At 39.3% G+C, this 15,572-nt stretch overlaps 1 protein-coding gene across 13 annotated transcripts in view; it reads right to left on the reverse strand.

Annotated features, from left to right (window-relative positions):
* Positions 1-15,572, reverse strand: part of CDKL3 (cyclin dependent kinase like 3) — a 126,228-nt gene that overhangs the window by 43,129 nt on the left and 67,527 nt on the right. Inside the window, exon 13 of one of the 13 annotated variants that reach the window (XR_014838803.1) lies at positions 3,696-5,844. The exons of the other annotated variants lie outside the window; for them this stretch is intronic. The gene's annotated coding sequence lies outside the window, so the exon portion shown is untranslated. Of the gene's footprint in view, positions 1-3,695; positions 5,845-15,572 lie in introns of those variants that run through there. 13 annotated transcript variants of the gene reach the window in all.

Below are 15,572 nucleotides of genomic sequence, written 5' to 3' on the forward strand. Positions count from 1 at the left end.
AGTGAAGGAAAGTATAAAAATCCCAAAGTAGGTCATTAGGAGTGATTTGCATAGAAGCACTCCACCTTCCATGTTTTGGTCCCCAGATCCATGGGGATACAGCACCTTATTATTCATACTGGGGATATAGAGCTCCATAAAATGTCTCCAATTTAATGCATACTCTGCATCCTGAAGAATGGCATGTAATTCTTTTATAAATTGCCTTTGAGTTGCCACTTTAGCTGTACCTTATAAAGCATCCAGTGTTCTATGATGCTGGCTGCTTTAGGACAGGTACTGTATGTGATACTACCAGTGAATCCCATGGTTACGGGACCACATCCATACCTTCTTCAATGTTAAGAGGCTGGATACTCTGCTGAATTTTCCATGTTTGGGACCAGATTTTCTGTAAGTCCTAGGCTATAGCCATATTCAGAATGGGTGTCTTATCTCAGTGAGGGTAAAACCCAGCCCCTCAAGGATGGAAAGAGCCTAATATATTTGACTTGCCACCAAGTAGATAGAATCCTCAAGAAATAATGCCATGTCAAGGCCTCAGCATTAGTCTCTTTGCTGTAGTTTTCAGTATGTAAGTCTTATATCTCATTTCACCAGGGCATTCTCAATGACCTTGGTGAATGATGTGTCCCCTGGGTCCTCTAATGGAACATTATTCTCTGGTTGTCTTCTGGTCTTATATAATAACATTCTAGCATTCCCACTTCTCTCAGCCTACTTATTTCTTCTTTCGTCATTGTAAGGACAATTCAGATATCTCTACTTCCCTGAGTGTTGGCCATAGTTTTCCCCAGGCTTTCTTTTTCTTTTTCTTTTTTTTTTTTTCTTTTTGCCATGCCCATGGCATGTGGAAATTCCTGGGCCAGTGATCAAATTCCTACTGAGGTCACAGCTGCAGCAAGGCTGGATCCTTAACCTGTTGCACCACGATGCAAATTCCTTCCTAGGCTTTTAAGAGCAATTACAGTAGCGTATTTTCTGTAACACCCTAAGGTCTTTGCTAGGGTGTCAAATCTCATGTCCTGAGAAGGTGCCCCTCAAGTCAAGGAATTCTTGCTTATCTAAGCTTACATTCCAGTCCCCTTGATCAAACAGCCAAAAATCTAATTCCAGGGATATTTTCCTGAATCCTACTAGAAATATAGCTAATTCTTACAATTCTTTTGGTTTAAGTTAAATTATACTCTGTGTAGTTGGAGCTCTTGGAGGTGCATTTTTGTGGCCACAACACACACACAGATTAGCACTCAGCCAGAGATTGGAGGGGAATCCATGCATGTCTAAGTTCCTTCTCTTTTCTCTTCTCTAGTATTCCACCTTGCAAACACTAGCCACTTTGACCTTCCCAAGATTATATCCCTACTTCATCAACTCATCAAGTATGCCAGGCTCTCAGTGAGTCACCACCTCCCTGTTCTGTACCCAGAAATTATAGAAAGCTTGTGTGATCATAATGATTGCTTCTCTCAGGGATTACAGTCCTGGGCTGCCTACTGCCCAATATCTAAAACAGTTTTTTCATATTTTTTTCCAATTTTCTTAGAAATTGACAGCTATAAAGCAAAACTTTTGACTTGATAGAACTTAATACAAATTACTACTTTTACTGCTTCTCTGATAATGCCTCTTGTAAGGAAAGCTGGGAAAAGTAGTTTTTATTCCAGACAGTCATGTGCTCAGTTAAAAATCAGGGATTTTAGTACAAAAGAAGAAGCAAAGAACAAATATTTGGAGATGACAATCTGACTCAGTATTCCAAATTTATAGTTATTTCCTCTTCATCCTTGGTAGGTATTATTCCAACTGTCTTCTGACTTCCATAGTGCTATTGAGAAGTCAGCTGTCTTTCTACCTGTCATTCTGCCTGTGACCTATGCCATAGCTGCAGCAATGCCAGATATTCAACCTGCTCATCACAGTGGGAACTCCTACCCTGACTACTTTTAATTTTTTTCCACTTCTTTGGTGTTTTGTACTTTCATGATGATGTATTTGATAGTGGATTTCTTTTTTCTTTTCTTTTCTTTCTTTTTTTTTTTTTTTTTTGTCTTTTTGCCTTTTCTAGGGCTGCTTCCCATGGCATATGGAGGTTCCCAGGATTTGGGTCTAATTGGAGCTGTGGCCGCTGGCTTACACCAGAGCCACAGCAATGCAGGATCCAAGCCGCGTCTGCAACCTATACCACAGCTCATGGCAATGCCGGATCCTTAACCCACTGAGCAAGGCCAGGGATCAAACCCGTACCCTCATGGTTCCTAGTCAGATTCGTTAACCACTGCGCCACGACAGGAACTCCTGAGAGTGTATTTCATTTTAGTTATTCTTGGATTTGCTGGATTCCTTAACCTGAGGATTCTTGTTTTTTATCAATTCTGAGAAATTACCAGCTATTATTTCATTGAATATTTTCTTTCCTTATTCTATTTCTTCCTTTTGGAATTCTGATTAGTCTTATATTAGACTTCTCATACTTCACCCAGGTCTCAAATTCTATTTTATCTTTTTTACCTCTTTGTCTTCCTAGGTTATACGCTGGGTGGTTACTTTATATCTCTTTTTCACTTCACTAATTCTCTCTTCAGCTCTGTCTAATTAATATTTGATCAGTCTACTAGGATTCTAATTTCAATTGTTATATTTTTATTTCTAGATGGATGTTACATATTTTGTTTTTTTTCCAAACCTGCCACGTTGTTTTCGATACTCTTTGTTTTTAATCATACAGTTGATATTATTTTTATTTCTTTATATACAGTAAATAAGCCTCTGTATATTATGCATATGACAGGTTTAATTTGTAAAGTCTTAGCAAGTTTTCTTATGTTTGCTATTTCTGCAAACTCTCATTCATGTTGGCTTATTTCTTTGTGGGTATGTGATTTTTTTTTTTTTTGTCTTTTTTGCCATTTCTTGGGTTGCTCCCATGGCATATGGAGGTTCCCAGGTTAGGGGTCGAATCAGAGCTGTAGCCACCAGCCTATGCCAGAGCCACAGCAACGCGGGATCCGAGCCGCGTCTGCAACCTACACCACAGCTCATGGCAACGCCAGATTGTTAACCCACTGAGCAAGGGCAGGGACCGAACCCACAACCTCATGGTTCCTAGTTGGATTCGTTAACCACTGCGCCACGACGGGAACTCCCATAATTAGAATTTTTTAGGATATCCAGCACACATATGTCAGACATCTAGTATACATATAGCCAGGAAGGAAAAAGTAGAATTTCTTTTGATCTGAGAAAGCTGAAACTTGAGAAAAACTTCAACTAAACCCTCATAAAGGCAAACAGAATTGTGGGTGCTCTGAAGTTTTATTTTATTTTATTTTATTTTATTTTGTCCTTTTGTCATTTCTTGGGCCACTCCCACAGCACATGGAGATTCCCAGGCTAGGGGTCTAATCGGAGCTGTAGCCACAGGCCTACGCCAGAGCCACAGCAATGTGGGATCCAAGTCGCATCAGCAACCTACACCACAGCTCATGGTAAGGCCGGGTCCTTAACCCACTGAGCAAGGCCAGGAACCGAACCCACAACCTCATGGTTCCTAGTCGGATTCGTTAACCACTGCGCCATGATGGGAACTCCTGTTCTAACGTTTTAAAGAACTGCAACTTGATACTACTAACTGCCATCCCAAGATTTCTTCCAACAAGCTTGCTCAGTGACTTCCACACCTCAGATTCTTACTATTTTTAGCATTATTTATTGATTCTTCAGCAAGTCACCAAATTACAAAGGTCATTTTGATTTTAAATTATTTGTTCCATACATATCAAGGTAATTATACGAAGACAGTGGGAACAGGGTTTAAAGTTACAAAGATATAAATTAAGATGTTACTAGCATCATAAAGCAGGATGTGATACATGTAATATTTGTTTATATTATATATATAGTATAAGCAATTAAAAATGGTCGTCTAGAGGGAAAATAGATCACCTTGCATGGGAAAAGTTGCAATCATATGAGAACCTACATATATTAAGTACAAAAAATTAATACAATGCAGGAAGATCAAAAGGTGCCAGAAAGGAGTTCCCACTGTGCCTCTGCAGATTCAGGACCCAACGTTGTTTCTGTGAGAATGGATCTGGTATTGCTGCAAGCTGTGGCATAGGGTGCAGATTTGTGGCTTGGATCCAGTGTTGCCATGGCTGTGGTATATGCCTCAGCTGCAGCTCCAATGCAACCCCTAGCTCAGGAACTTCCACATGCCACAGTGCAGCATAAAAAGAAAAAAAAAATGTGCTAGAATGAATCAAGTAGACCTGATGCCTGGATGGCTATCAGATATTTTGAAAAAAAAGCAATCAAGTTGGTGCCAAGTTTTAAGCCGGGGTAAACCATGGTACCACTTTTAGAAGCAAGAAAATCAAGGAGCGAAGGGAAAGATGGTTTAGGGAGAAATTAATCTATTTTAATATGGTAAGTTTGAAGAAAGAGCAAAATGATAAAGCAGAAATACTATCAAACATAGGGCTCCATATAAATATCAGTATCAGAATCACAGATCTTGTAATATCTCAAATACCCTCAGGGGTGATGGTCAAGCTATAAGAGCAACACATTCCCCTCGAGGAGGCCAGGAAGAGTGACAGGCTTAAGAACTAAACTTGAGAAATGCTGACAGAGAAACAGGTGGGAAGATAAAATTATCAGTAGAGCAAAAAAGTGCTTGGAGGTGAGAAGAAAACAATGACACAACAAAAAAGATGAGAGTGTTTCCAGAAGGAAAAGATGATTCATGGTGTCAAATGAGACTGAAAAATCAGTAAAATGAGAACATAAAAAATCCCACTGAATGTGACAATTAGGAGATAACTGGTGTCCGTGAAAGGCAAAGTTTTATTATGGTGGTGAGAACAAAGCCAGCCTCAATATTTCATAGATAATTTTATTCCCCAAGGTGTTAAATGCATCAGGGTGCTTCCTATCACTGTGTCTATATTCAATGTTCCTTCTTCCAAATGAAAGGAAGTAAGTGCGACACAGAGAAACTCACTGAGCTACCAGTTGTAACCCCTTCCGCTTGGCCAAAGGATCAGAGCCAGGACTCCCCATCATCACATGAATATCTACTCAATAGATTTCAAAACTTGGCCTGGTTAATTGCCGATTCAGCTGCCACTGTCTCTGCCATAACTCACTTCTCCACATGAGTTTTGGTAGCCACAGAGAACCAATCCCATCAGTAGTAGTTCCCAGTGTAGTTCCCCCCCCTGCACAGGCTCCTTCCAAGGCCATGAGTACAGCCCTAGCAATTTTGAAACTGCAATTTTGTAGTCTTCTTCCCCAAAAAGGGTCCTCAAATTTAAAATCTTCAGGCTCCATAAAAGTTGTATCTCCCTGTGTTAACCAGTAACTCATCCTCTCAGCACCCTATCAACAGCTATGTTTGTAATATCACCTTACCTGCCCCACTAATGCACAAAGACTCTGAGAAGATCCAAAGGAGCCTCAAAAGATGAAAGTTGGGAGATGATGGTCTGGACTTGTTTTCCCCAGGACGGAAAAGAACTACAATTCTCATATCTTGTATCTGGTATCTTGTTGTGCCATCCTTTGACATGGCCAACTCTAAAAAATGCTACGGAGTCTGCAGAGGTTGATTTTCTTCCTAACTTTAAAAAGAGATATGTTATAGAGATCTTTTTTAAAAAATTCTAAGTGTCACATTTATTCTTAATTTAATGTATGTAACATTTTATAAGCACAGAGCAGACATGAAATGTATTTGTTGTCCATGCCGACTTCATATCTGAACAAAAGGAGACCAAAGCACAGATGTTCTCAGAATTCCACAGGCAGTGTATAATAAGAGTAAAGGGCACTGTAGACCTAGGAAATGAAGTCAGGATCAAATCAGACAACTTGGACAAAAGAACTAAGATCAAAGACCATAATTCTGCATCTTTGAAGGAGATGAATTTCATCAGCACGAACTCACTATGCCCTATGTGTATTAAACCTTATCTCAGTAAGTCCTCACAAACCATGAGGTTGTGGGTTTGATCCCTGGCCTCGCTCAGTGGGTTAAGGATCTGGTGTTGCCGTGAGCTGTGGTGTAAGCCGCAGACATGGCTCGGATCTGGTGTTGCTATTCCTGTGGTGCAGGCTGGCGGCTACAGCTCCGATTCAACCCCTTGCCTGGGAACCTCCATATGCCGTGGGTGCAGCCCTAAAAAGACAAAAGACAGAAAAAAAAAAAAAAGTCCTCACAATATCTCTAAGAGATAAGGTATTCTTATCTCCACTTCCAAATGGGAAAACTGAGGCAAATAAGTACCACACACATACTCCACAGCGAAGAAGTGATAAAAGCCATGATTCTAATTTCAGCCATCTGATAATAACCTGACTCTATTACATTATATAGCTTTTAATAAAAACTAAATGTTCATTCAACAAAAAAAATTTTTTTTTATCTTTTTAGGGCCACACCCACAGCATATGGAGGTTCCCAGGCTAGAGGTCTAATCGGAGCTGTAGTTGCCAGCCTACACCACAGCCACAGCAACGCCAGATCGGAGCCGAGTCTGTGACCTACACCACAGCTCAAGGCAACACCAGATCCTAAATCCACCAAGCGAGGCCAGGGATCCAATCTGCATCCTCAGGGATACTAGTCAGATTCGTTTCCACTGAGCCATGATGGGAACTCCCTCAACAAATATTTTTAAAAATAAAAAAGCCCCAGGAGTTTATAGGCATAGTTTCCACAAATATTCTAATACAACTATGTATTATGTTTTAAGGATAGTAATTGATGAAACCAATTTTCCAAACTCAAATCTATCAAACAGCAATCCAAAGAAGACTATTGATGGCAGATTATTCCATAATAAATTTTGTGTTTCAGGTTTTTCATGAGGCATCAGATGCTTTAAACCTTGTAATAATACTGTTCAATGTAATAACTAGTCACTACAAAGAAATTACTCAGAGATGTCCAAGAGATGCTGCTGAAAGGTATATAAACAATCTAGGGCTTGGTCTGAAATGTCCTAAGACTGTGGAGCCATTCATCTGAGGAAACCCAAGTCGTAGCATGTATTTTATCACACTTCTCGTTTCAGGAAGTAAAGAACACTGATTTAGAGCAAAAAGCATTACCATAATGGGACCCCATCTTCATATACCAGTTCAGGCCAACAGGGAACTGAATGGCTTGTCCCGCTAGACCAGGGCAGACACTGGCTCCAGGTCCTAAAAATGCTGGACCCTGAGCTCCCTCTGGAGGGAGGATGTTAGGACTGGAGGATGTTGGGACTACCTGACTTCAAAGAGAACTTCAGAATCATCTTTGGTGAGGGGGCATATAGACTAAATAATAGCCACCAGATACCTGAAATTTCTATACCACTGTCTATTAAATGAAAAGCTAACTGTGAACAGCAAGCACCTTAACCCAAAGTTAGTTTGAAAGTCAATCTGAGGCAAACTTCTTTTTAGTTCCTGAGTTATACATTTCTTCTCTCAATACCATCCAATTAAGCAAAGAAATCATTTCACTTATTCTACGCCAAGAGAGTTAACTGAGAAATCTACACGTCACTGAAATAGTACTTACACAATTTCTCACTTTCTGATAAGTACTAAGTGTACTAATTTAGGACTTGTCTGGTCTCCTGACAACAGCAGCAAAACAAAAATAAACAAAAAAACAAAACAGAACTGTGGTAACTTTAGGTGGATAATCTAAAATTCTGACTCATATCCTGTAACTCAGCAGAGCATTATTTTGTTTTTACTCTTTCACTTACCTTATCTGAATTTCTCTGTCTCTTTCTAAATTCTGAGAAACAATTTTTCTAACTTATCTGAGAGTCCTCTGAATGCTGTTTCTAAAAAGCATCCTTCACTTTTATCTCTAAATGTAACTAAATTTCAATCCCTCCATTAAAATGCTAACAAACTATAAGCTCACCTGATCTCCTTCACCTTTAAATTTCACGCTGAATGACTGAACTCATTCCTTGTGCAGCTACTTAACAATAAATAGGATCACCGTACAGAGACCACATTCTACCACAGCAATAAAATTATCCCAAGTTATATTCTTCGGTTTTTTCCAAGTGATTACTACGTAGGAGACAATAAATTCACTCTTTCCTTCACAAGGAAAATGTTACTGAGTGTCAGTAGATGCTAGGCACTATTCTTTGGTGGTGAAATATAGCAACCACCAAAGCACTAAATTCTCTGCCCTCATGTAGTTCATACTTTATTGAAGGGAGACCATTAATACAAGTTCGTAAACTATAGAGCTTTTCCGAGAGAGAAGTGCTATATGAAGAAGTAAAACAGGGAAGGGGAATGGAAGTGGGGGAAGTTGTCATTTTAAGTAATGTGGTAGAGAAAGCTCCATGTAAGAGTAAAAACCAGTAAGGAGGCTGTTCTGAACAACAGGAAGCAGGTAAAGGAGGGAATCATGCAGTCACCTAAAGAAAGATATTTCTCAGCAGAGGAAAACAGCAAAAACAAAGATTCGGAAGCAGGAACAGGAAGAAGGCCAGTGGGCCTGGGGAAAAAAAAAAGAGCAAAAGGGAGAGAAGTAGCAAATAGGGTCAGAGAGAGGACGGGGCACACTGTGTAGGGCCATGAGGTTACCGTAACGTCTGTGACCTTTACTCTGCGTGAAGTGAGAAGCACTGGAGGTTGTGAGCAGAGCAATGACATCATCTGCTTTACGTTTTATTAAGAATATCCAGGCAGTGAGTTAATAACAAACTGAAGGTTGGGAGTTCCCTGGTGGCTTAGCAGTAAAAAGGATCCAGCATTGTCACTACTATGGCTTGGTGGCTCAGGTCACTGCTGTGTCATGGGTTGGATCCCTGACCCAAGAACTTCCACATACCATGGGCACAGCCAAAAAAAAAAAAAAAAAAAAAAAGAGGGAGAGAAACTGAAGGTTGAATAAGGGTGAAAGCAGGAAGATCAACTACTACAGGAGGACTACAAAGTTCAGGCAAGAAATGTCATAAATAGCAGTAGAGAGGTAAAAAGTAGTCAAATCCTGGAGTTTCCGTGGTGGCTCAGTGGTTAATGAATCCAACTAGGAACCACAAGGTTGCGGGTTTGATCCCTGGCCTTGCTCATTGGGTTAAGGATCCGGTGTTGCCGTGAGCTGTGGTGTAGGTCGCAGAGGCGGCTCAGACCCCACGTGGCTGTGGCTCTGGCGTAGGCTAGTGGCTACAGCTCCGATTAGACCCCTAGCCTGGGAACCTCCATATGCCACGGGAGCAGCCCAAGAAAAATGGCAAAAAGACCAAAAAAAAAAAAAAAAAGTAGTCAAGTCCTGGACATACCTTGAAGGTAGCGCTGAAAGGACACAGGTTAGAGATGCAGAGAGAAAGAAGACCCCAATGTTTCTCTCCTGAGACACTGGAAGAAATGGAGGTGTCCTTAACTACGACAGGGAAACAAGGAGGATGAGGAGAGAATGGGAAGAGATCAGGATCTTAATTTTGGCTACGGTATCAAGCTTGAAATATCTCATTATACGTTTTAGGGGAATGTTGAATAGACAACTGGAAATCTGAGTCTGGAATTAAGCAGTCAAGTCCAGGCTAGAGAGAGAGAATTGAGAGTCATCAGTCTATAAATGATATTTAAGGCCATGTATCTGGATGAGCTCACTAAGGAAATGTAGAAAGAAAAATGGTCTAAGAACAGAGCCTAAATGCTTGATCACTTGAACCACAAAACCATTTTATTTCTTGCCTTCCCTTTGTTTACAGGACTCACTGAGCTATCATTAAGAGAAACTAACCAGATAAGATAAATTCACAGTGATTATTATCTACTCTTTCTCCAGATGGCTATACATCAACTGTCTGGTGTCTCTTACACACTTGCAGCATATGGAGGTTCCCAGGCTAGGGCCTACGCCACAGCCACAGCAATGCAGGAACCAAGCCACGTCTGTGACCTACACCACAGCTCAGGGCAATGCTGGATCCTTAACCCACTGAGAGAGGCCAGGGATTCAACCCACTTCCTCATGGATACTAGTCAGGTTCATAGCTCACTGAGACACAATGGGAACTCCATCTGGTGATTGTTTCCAGGTCTTCAAGTTTCAAAATTAAAGTGTATAAATCTGTTCTTTGGCCAATGACATTTTAAAGAAGGGTGCTACCTTCGTCTGCTCTCTGAGAGGTTTCCTAAATAACAACTGATAACTAATCAATTATAACTCTTCTTAGCAATCCTAAGATAAATGACAATATATTAAATAAGCATGAATAGATCACAGCTTTAAGAACTCTTATTGTTTTGTACTTTTTTTTTATTTTTTTATTTTTTTTTGTCTTTTGTCTTTTTAGGGCCGCACCTGCAGCATATGGACATTCCCAGGCTAGGGGTCCAATCAGAGCTACAGCTGCTGGCCTACACCACAGCCACAGAAAAGCCAGATCTGAGCCGTGTCTTCGACCTACACCACAGCTCATGGCAACACTGGATCCTTAACCCACTGAGCAGGGATCAAACCCGCAACCTCATGGTTCCTAGTCAGATTCGTTTCCGCTGCGCAACAACGGGAACTCCTGTTTTATACTCTTTTTTAGTTTGGCTTCCATCCCATCCATCCTAAGTGCATAATTCTAATTATCTGACCTCAGGATTACTTTTTCAGAAAAGAAAAAAAAAATGATTATAATTCTCTGCCTTTACAGAGGCATCATAATCAGCTTTCTCTACCCCCATTGGTTAGTAAGACAGTAGGATATTTTATTTGTTTATATACTTTTGTCTTTTATTAAAATGAAAAGAATATTTTCTCATATCTTATAGTTTATGGCTCCCACATCCACCTAAGATTTCTTGACTGTTTCCCTATGCAGTTCTGCTAGTTTTTGTAACCTGGCCTAACTTTCATTTAGTGTCCTTTAATTTATACTTTGGGCAGCTGTATGATTCTGTTTTAGCTAACTTGTCCTCTTCTTGGCATTCCTATATCCTAGTATATAGTTTGCTCCTATTTAGAGAACTATGTGTTTAAAAGGCATGACTTCCTTAACCTTGAATTTGATGAAAATTCTGCCTCTGCAGCAGCAGTTCTACCACATTTGTGGCCTTAGTAGGCACTGAAACTACATTTATACTATTATCACTCAGGCCTAGGAAATCCAACTCTGTGGGCACAGTTGATAAAAGGGATGCAGGAATGGAATAGAAATAATTTAAGCACCCAAATCAGGACTGTATCTTCTTTAAAAGATTCTCTGAGCTCCATCCCAATCATCATGTTCTAACCACCATGGAAAATTTCCAGTTTTGATGGAAGCAACTCATTACCTCAACTATTTGCTTTGTAACATATATTTACAAATTAGAGCCATTTGGAAAACGAAAATAGACCAGAAATACAACCCAAACACACTTGCCAGACCAGAAATATAACTCAAGCACACTAGCATTTTGACAAGTATTATCAGCCAATAAATTATCCCTCCTACCCAACTATGTCCATTGCTGAAGTTCCACTGGCAAATTTCATATTTCAATCTTTCATACTATTGGCAAATAATTCACAGAGTAAATGATCATTACAATAACCAGAGTAAGAACAACAACAAAAAATACAAGTAAGCCCCTCCAAATTCCTGTCCACATATCCGTATCTTTAGGGATAGTCTTAAAAATAGCAGACAATCAATCAGGGACATTTCATATAATACAGAGCTAGAGGAAAGTTCCTGTTGTGGCTCAGTGGGTTAAGAACTCAACATAATGTCTGTGAGGATGCAAGTTCGATCACTGGCCTCACTCAGTGGGTTAAGGATTTGGCATTGACACAAGCTGTGGTATATGTCAGAGATGTGGCTTGGATCCGGTGTTGCTGTGGCTGTGGCATAGACCTCATCTGCACGTCTGACTCGACCCTTAGCCCAGGAAACTTTCCATATGTCACAGGTATGACCATAAGAGGAAACAAAAAATACAGAACTAGAACTTTTGGTAATGACTCTAAATGTTCTTCTTTATTCACAATAGTGATTAGATATCTATTTCAAGAACTTTTTTTTTTTTTTTTTTTTTTTTTTTTTTTTTTTTGCCATTTTTGGGCTGCTCCCGCAGCATATGGAGGCTCCCAGGCTAGGGGTTGAATCAGAGCTGTAGCTGGCAGCCTATGCCACAGCCACAGCAACGCAGGATCCGAGCCGCGCCTGCAACCTACACCACAGCTCACGGCAATGCCGGATTGTTAACCCACTGAGCAAGGGCAGGGATGGAACCCGTAACCTCATGGTTCCTAGTTGGATCGTCAACCACTGCGCCACAACAGGAACTCCTATTTCAAAAACGCTTTAACTGAACTTTTAGTACCAGCCATGACAGAGTAACAGGCATTGGTCTTACCGTAAATAATTATAAAACTGGAAAAAAACATATAAAACAACTGTCCTCAGACACTGGACAGCAGATAAAGGTCAATTTCATCAGAAATATAATAATCCTAAATATATATATGCACCTAATAATAAAGCTTCAAAATGCAGAAAGCAACTACTACTAAAACTGAAAGAAGAAACAGACAAATCTAAAATTAAAGATTTAAATATTCCTCCTTCAGCAACTGATCAAACTGGTAGACTGAAAATTAGTAAAGATATCAGATCTAAATACCTCATTAGGATAAACTCAGGTATGACTGAAAGGGGCTTATTATGAATAACAGAAGATGCTCCTCTCACTTCCACCATTTAGGAAATTACAAAGGCTTGGGAGCGCTGTGTCAAGAACAAGGGATGAAGAATAAATGTTTATATTTCTTATTATATCACAGTATTGCAAAGAGCAAATTAAATCCAAAATAGAGGAAAGATATACTAAAGAGCATAAATCAATAAAAATAGGATATAAACAACAGAAAATAAAACCAAAAGACAGTTCTACAAAAAAAAATTAAGAAAACTGATAAACCTCTAGACTTACCAAAACACACACATACATACACATGTGCACAGAAACTACCAAGAAATGATAAGAGGGAATCACCTTTTTAAATGATAACAAAGGAAAATGATACATAATGCTTTGCAAATAAAAATCAACAACTTTGATGGAATGGATAAATCCCTCGAAAAAGGCAAATTACCAAAACTGACACAGGAGAAACAGCAAATCTGGATATCTCCATATTTATTAAACAAATTTAAGGAAATTCAATTTACATCTTAAAATCTTTACACAAAGAAAACAACAGGCCCTGTTAGCCTTACCAGTGATTTCTAATACATATTTAAGGGAGAAATAAAATCAATCATATACACATTCTTTCAGAAAAGAGATGAGGGAGGAAAACATCCCAGTTCATCTTGAGAAGCAATGTAACAACAATACCAAAAAGGGACAAAGACAACACAAGAAAAAAAAGGGGGGGGGAGACTAAAATCCCTTATTAATATAGAAACCAAACACCTTAATAAAATATTAAGCAACCAAATCCAATACAATACGTAAAAAGGATCAAGTGAGAGTTCCTGTCGTGGCTCAGTGGTTAACGAATCCAACTAGGAACCATGAGGTTGAGGGTTCAATCCCTGGCCTCGCTCAGTGGCTTAAGGATCCCGCGTTACCACGAGCTGTGGTGTAGGTTGCAGACACGGCTCGGATCCCATGTTGCTGTGGCTGTGGCATAGGCTGTCAGCTACAGCTCCGATTAGACCCCTAGCCTGGGAACCTCCATATGCCGAGGGTGTAGCCCTGAAGAAAGATTAAAAAAAAAAAAAGGATCAGGTGGAATTTAACCCTATGAAATCAGGGTCAGTTTAACATTATCAATTAAATCACATTAACAGAATAAAAGAGGAAAATCAAAAAGCATCTCAGAAGATACAGGAAAAGCATTTAACAAATTTAACACCTGTTCATGGTAAGGTCACCTAACAAGCAGAAATAGAAGGAATCTTCTTCAATCTAATAAAAATCATCTATATAAAACCTGCAATTAACATCATACATAATGGGAAAAGGCTTAAAGTTTTCTCTCTGGTATAAAAGCAAGAATGTCCACTCTCACTACTTCTGCTCATCACTGTCACACATCAGTCAGCACCATGAGGCAAGAAAAAGTAATAAAAGGCCTAAACACTGGAAAGACGTAAAACAGTCCTTACCTGCAGATGTTATATTTGTTTACATAGGAAATCCTAAGGAATAGACAAAAAAAGAAGGAAGGAACAAAAGAAAAAGGAAACCTACAAAAATAAGTGAATTTAACTTAACGAGGTCTCAGAATACAAAACCAATATAGAAAACCAAATTGTACTTTTGTTATACTAACCACAATCAACTAGAAGATGATATTTAAAACAATACCATTTATAATAGCATCAAAATACAAAACACAAAGGAATAATTTTAACAATAAATATTTAATAAAATATTACCCAAAAAATGTAATGATCTAAAGAAATGGAGAGTTTATACCATGCTTGTGGATTAGAAGACTCAATATTTCTAAGATATGGAGTTCCTGTAGTGCTATCAGTGGAAATGAATCTAACTAGTATCCATGAGGACTCAGGTTCAATCCCTGCTCTTGCCATGAGCTGTGGTGTAGGTCTCAGACATGGCTCAGATCTTGCATTGCTATGGCTGTGGTGCAGACCAGTGGCTACAGCTCTGATTCACCCCCTAGTCTGGGAACCTCTATATGCCACGGGCGCAGCACCAAAAAGACAAACAAAAAACAAACAAACAAAAAAACTCTAAGATATCCATTCTCCTCAAATTGATGTATAGATGACGTATAGAAATTGGAGGGGGGGACGACAATCCTTGAGGTAAGGATCAACAAATATATAAATACAATAGGCAACTGCAGACGTATTTACTGAACCTAGGAAGAGGTTCAGTAAATTAAGAGACATATTTATTGAACCTAAATTAAGAGTACGGGAACAACTCTTAATTTTCCTGGAGGAGCTTAGTTACTAAAGCTAAGGGAGTCTGTTAAAAAGATATATCATATATAATAATCTCACTTGTCAATTTTAATCAACTTCTTAACGAGTTGTAAAGAGATCACAGTATTGTTACAAAGAAATTATGGGAGTTCCCCTTGTGGCTCAGTGCAAAGGAATACCACTAGTAACCATGAGGTTGCAGGTTCAATCCCTGGCCTTCTTCAGTGGGTTAAGGATACAGCATTGACGTGAGCTGTGGTGTAGGTCACAGATGTGGCTCAGATCCTGTGATGCTGTGGCTGTGGCCAGCAGCTGTAGTTCCAATTCGACCCCTAGCCTGGGAATACCCATATGCCATGAGTGTGGCCCCAAAAACCAAAAACCAAAAAAAAAAAAAAGAAAGAAAGAAAGAAAGAAAGAAAGAAAGAAAGAAAGAAATTATGTTTTCCTTTGTTTTTCATAACTATTTAGTAAATCAAAATCAGGTAGCGTCCTGGTAAAATACCAGGATAATCATACTTTAAAAAAAAGATAATCAGTAATTCTAGATTATACCTATACAGAAAAAGTTTGTGCCACATAAAAGGCACTAACAGATTGAACTAGGAAACTGGAACAGTGCTGGCAGTTGTTTAAAAAGATTAAAAA

Source organism: Sus scrofa, chromosome 2 (genome assembly GCF_054392235.1).
Source record: "Sus scrofa isolate SSC_HxYL_T2T_F1_AM1 chromosome 2, Sscrofa_HxYL_maternal_Yorkshire_Landrace_v2.0, whole genome shotgun sequence".
In the NCBI taxonomy this organism is placed as follows: Eukaryota; Metazoa; Chordata; class Mammalia; order Artiodactyla; family Suidae; genus Sus; species Sus scrofa.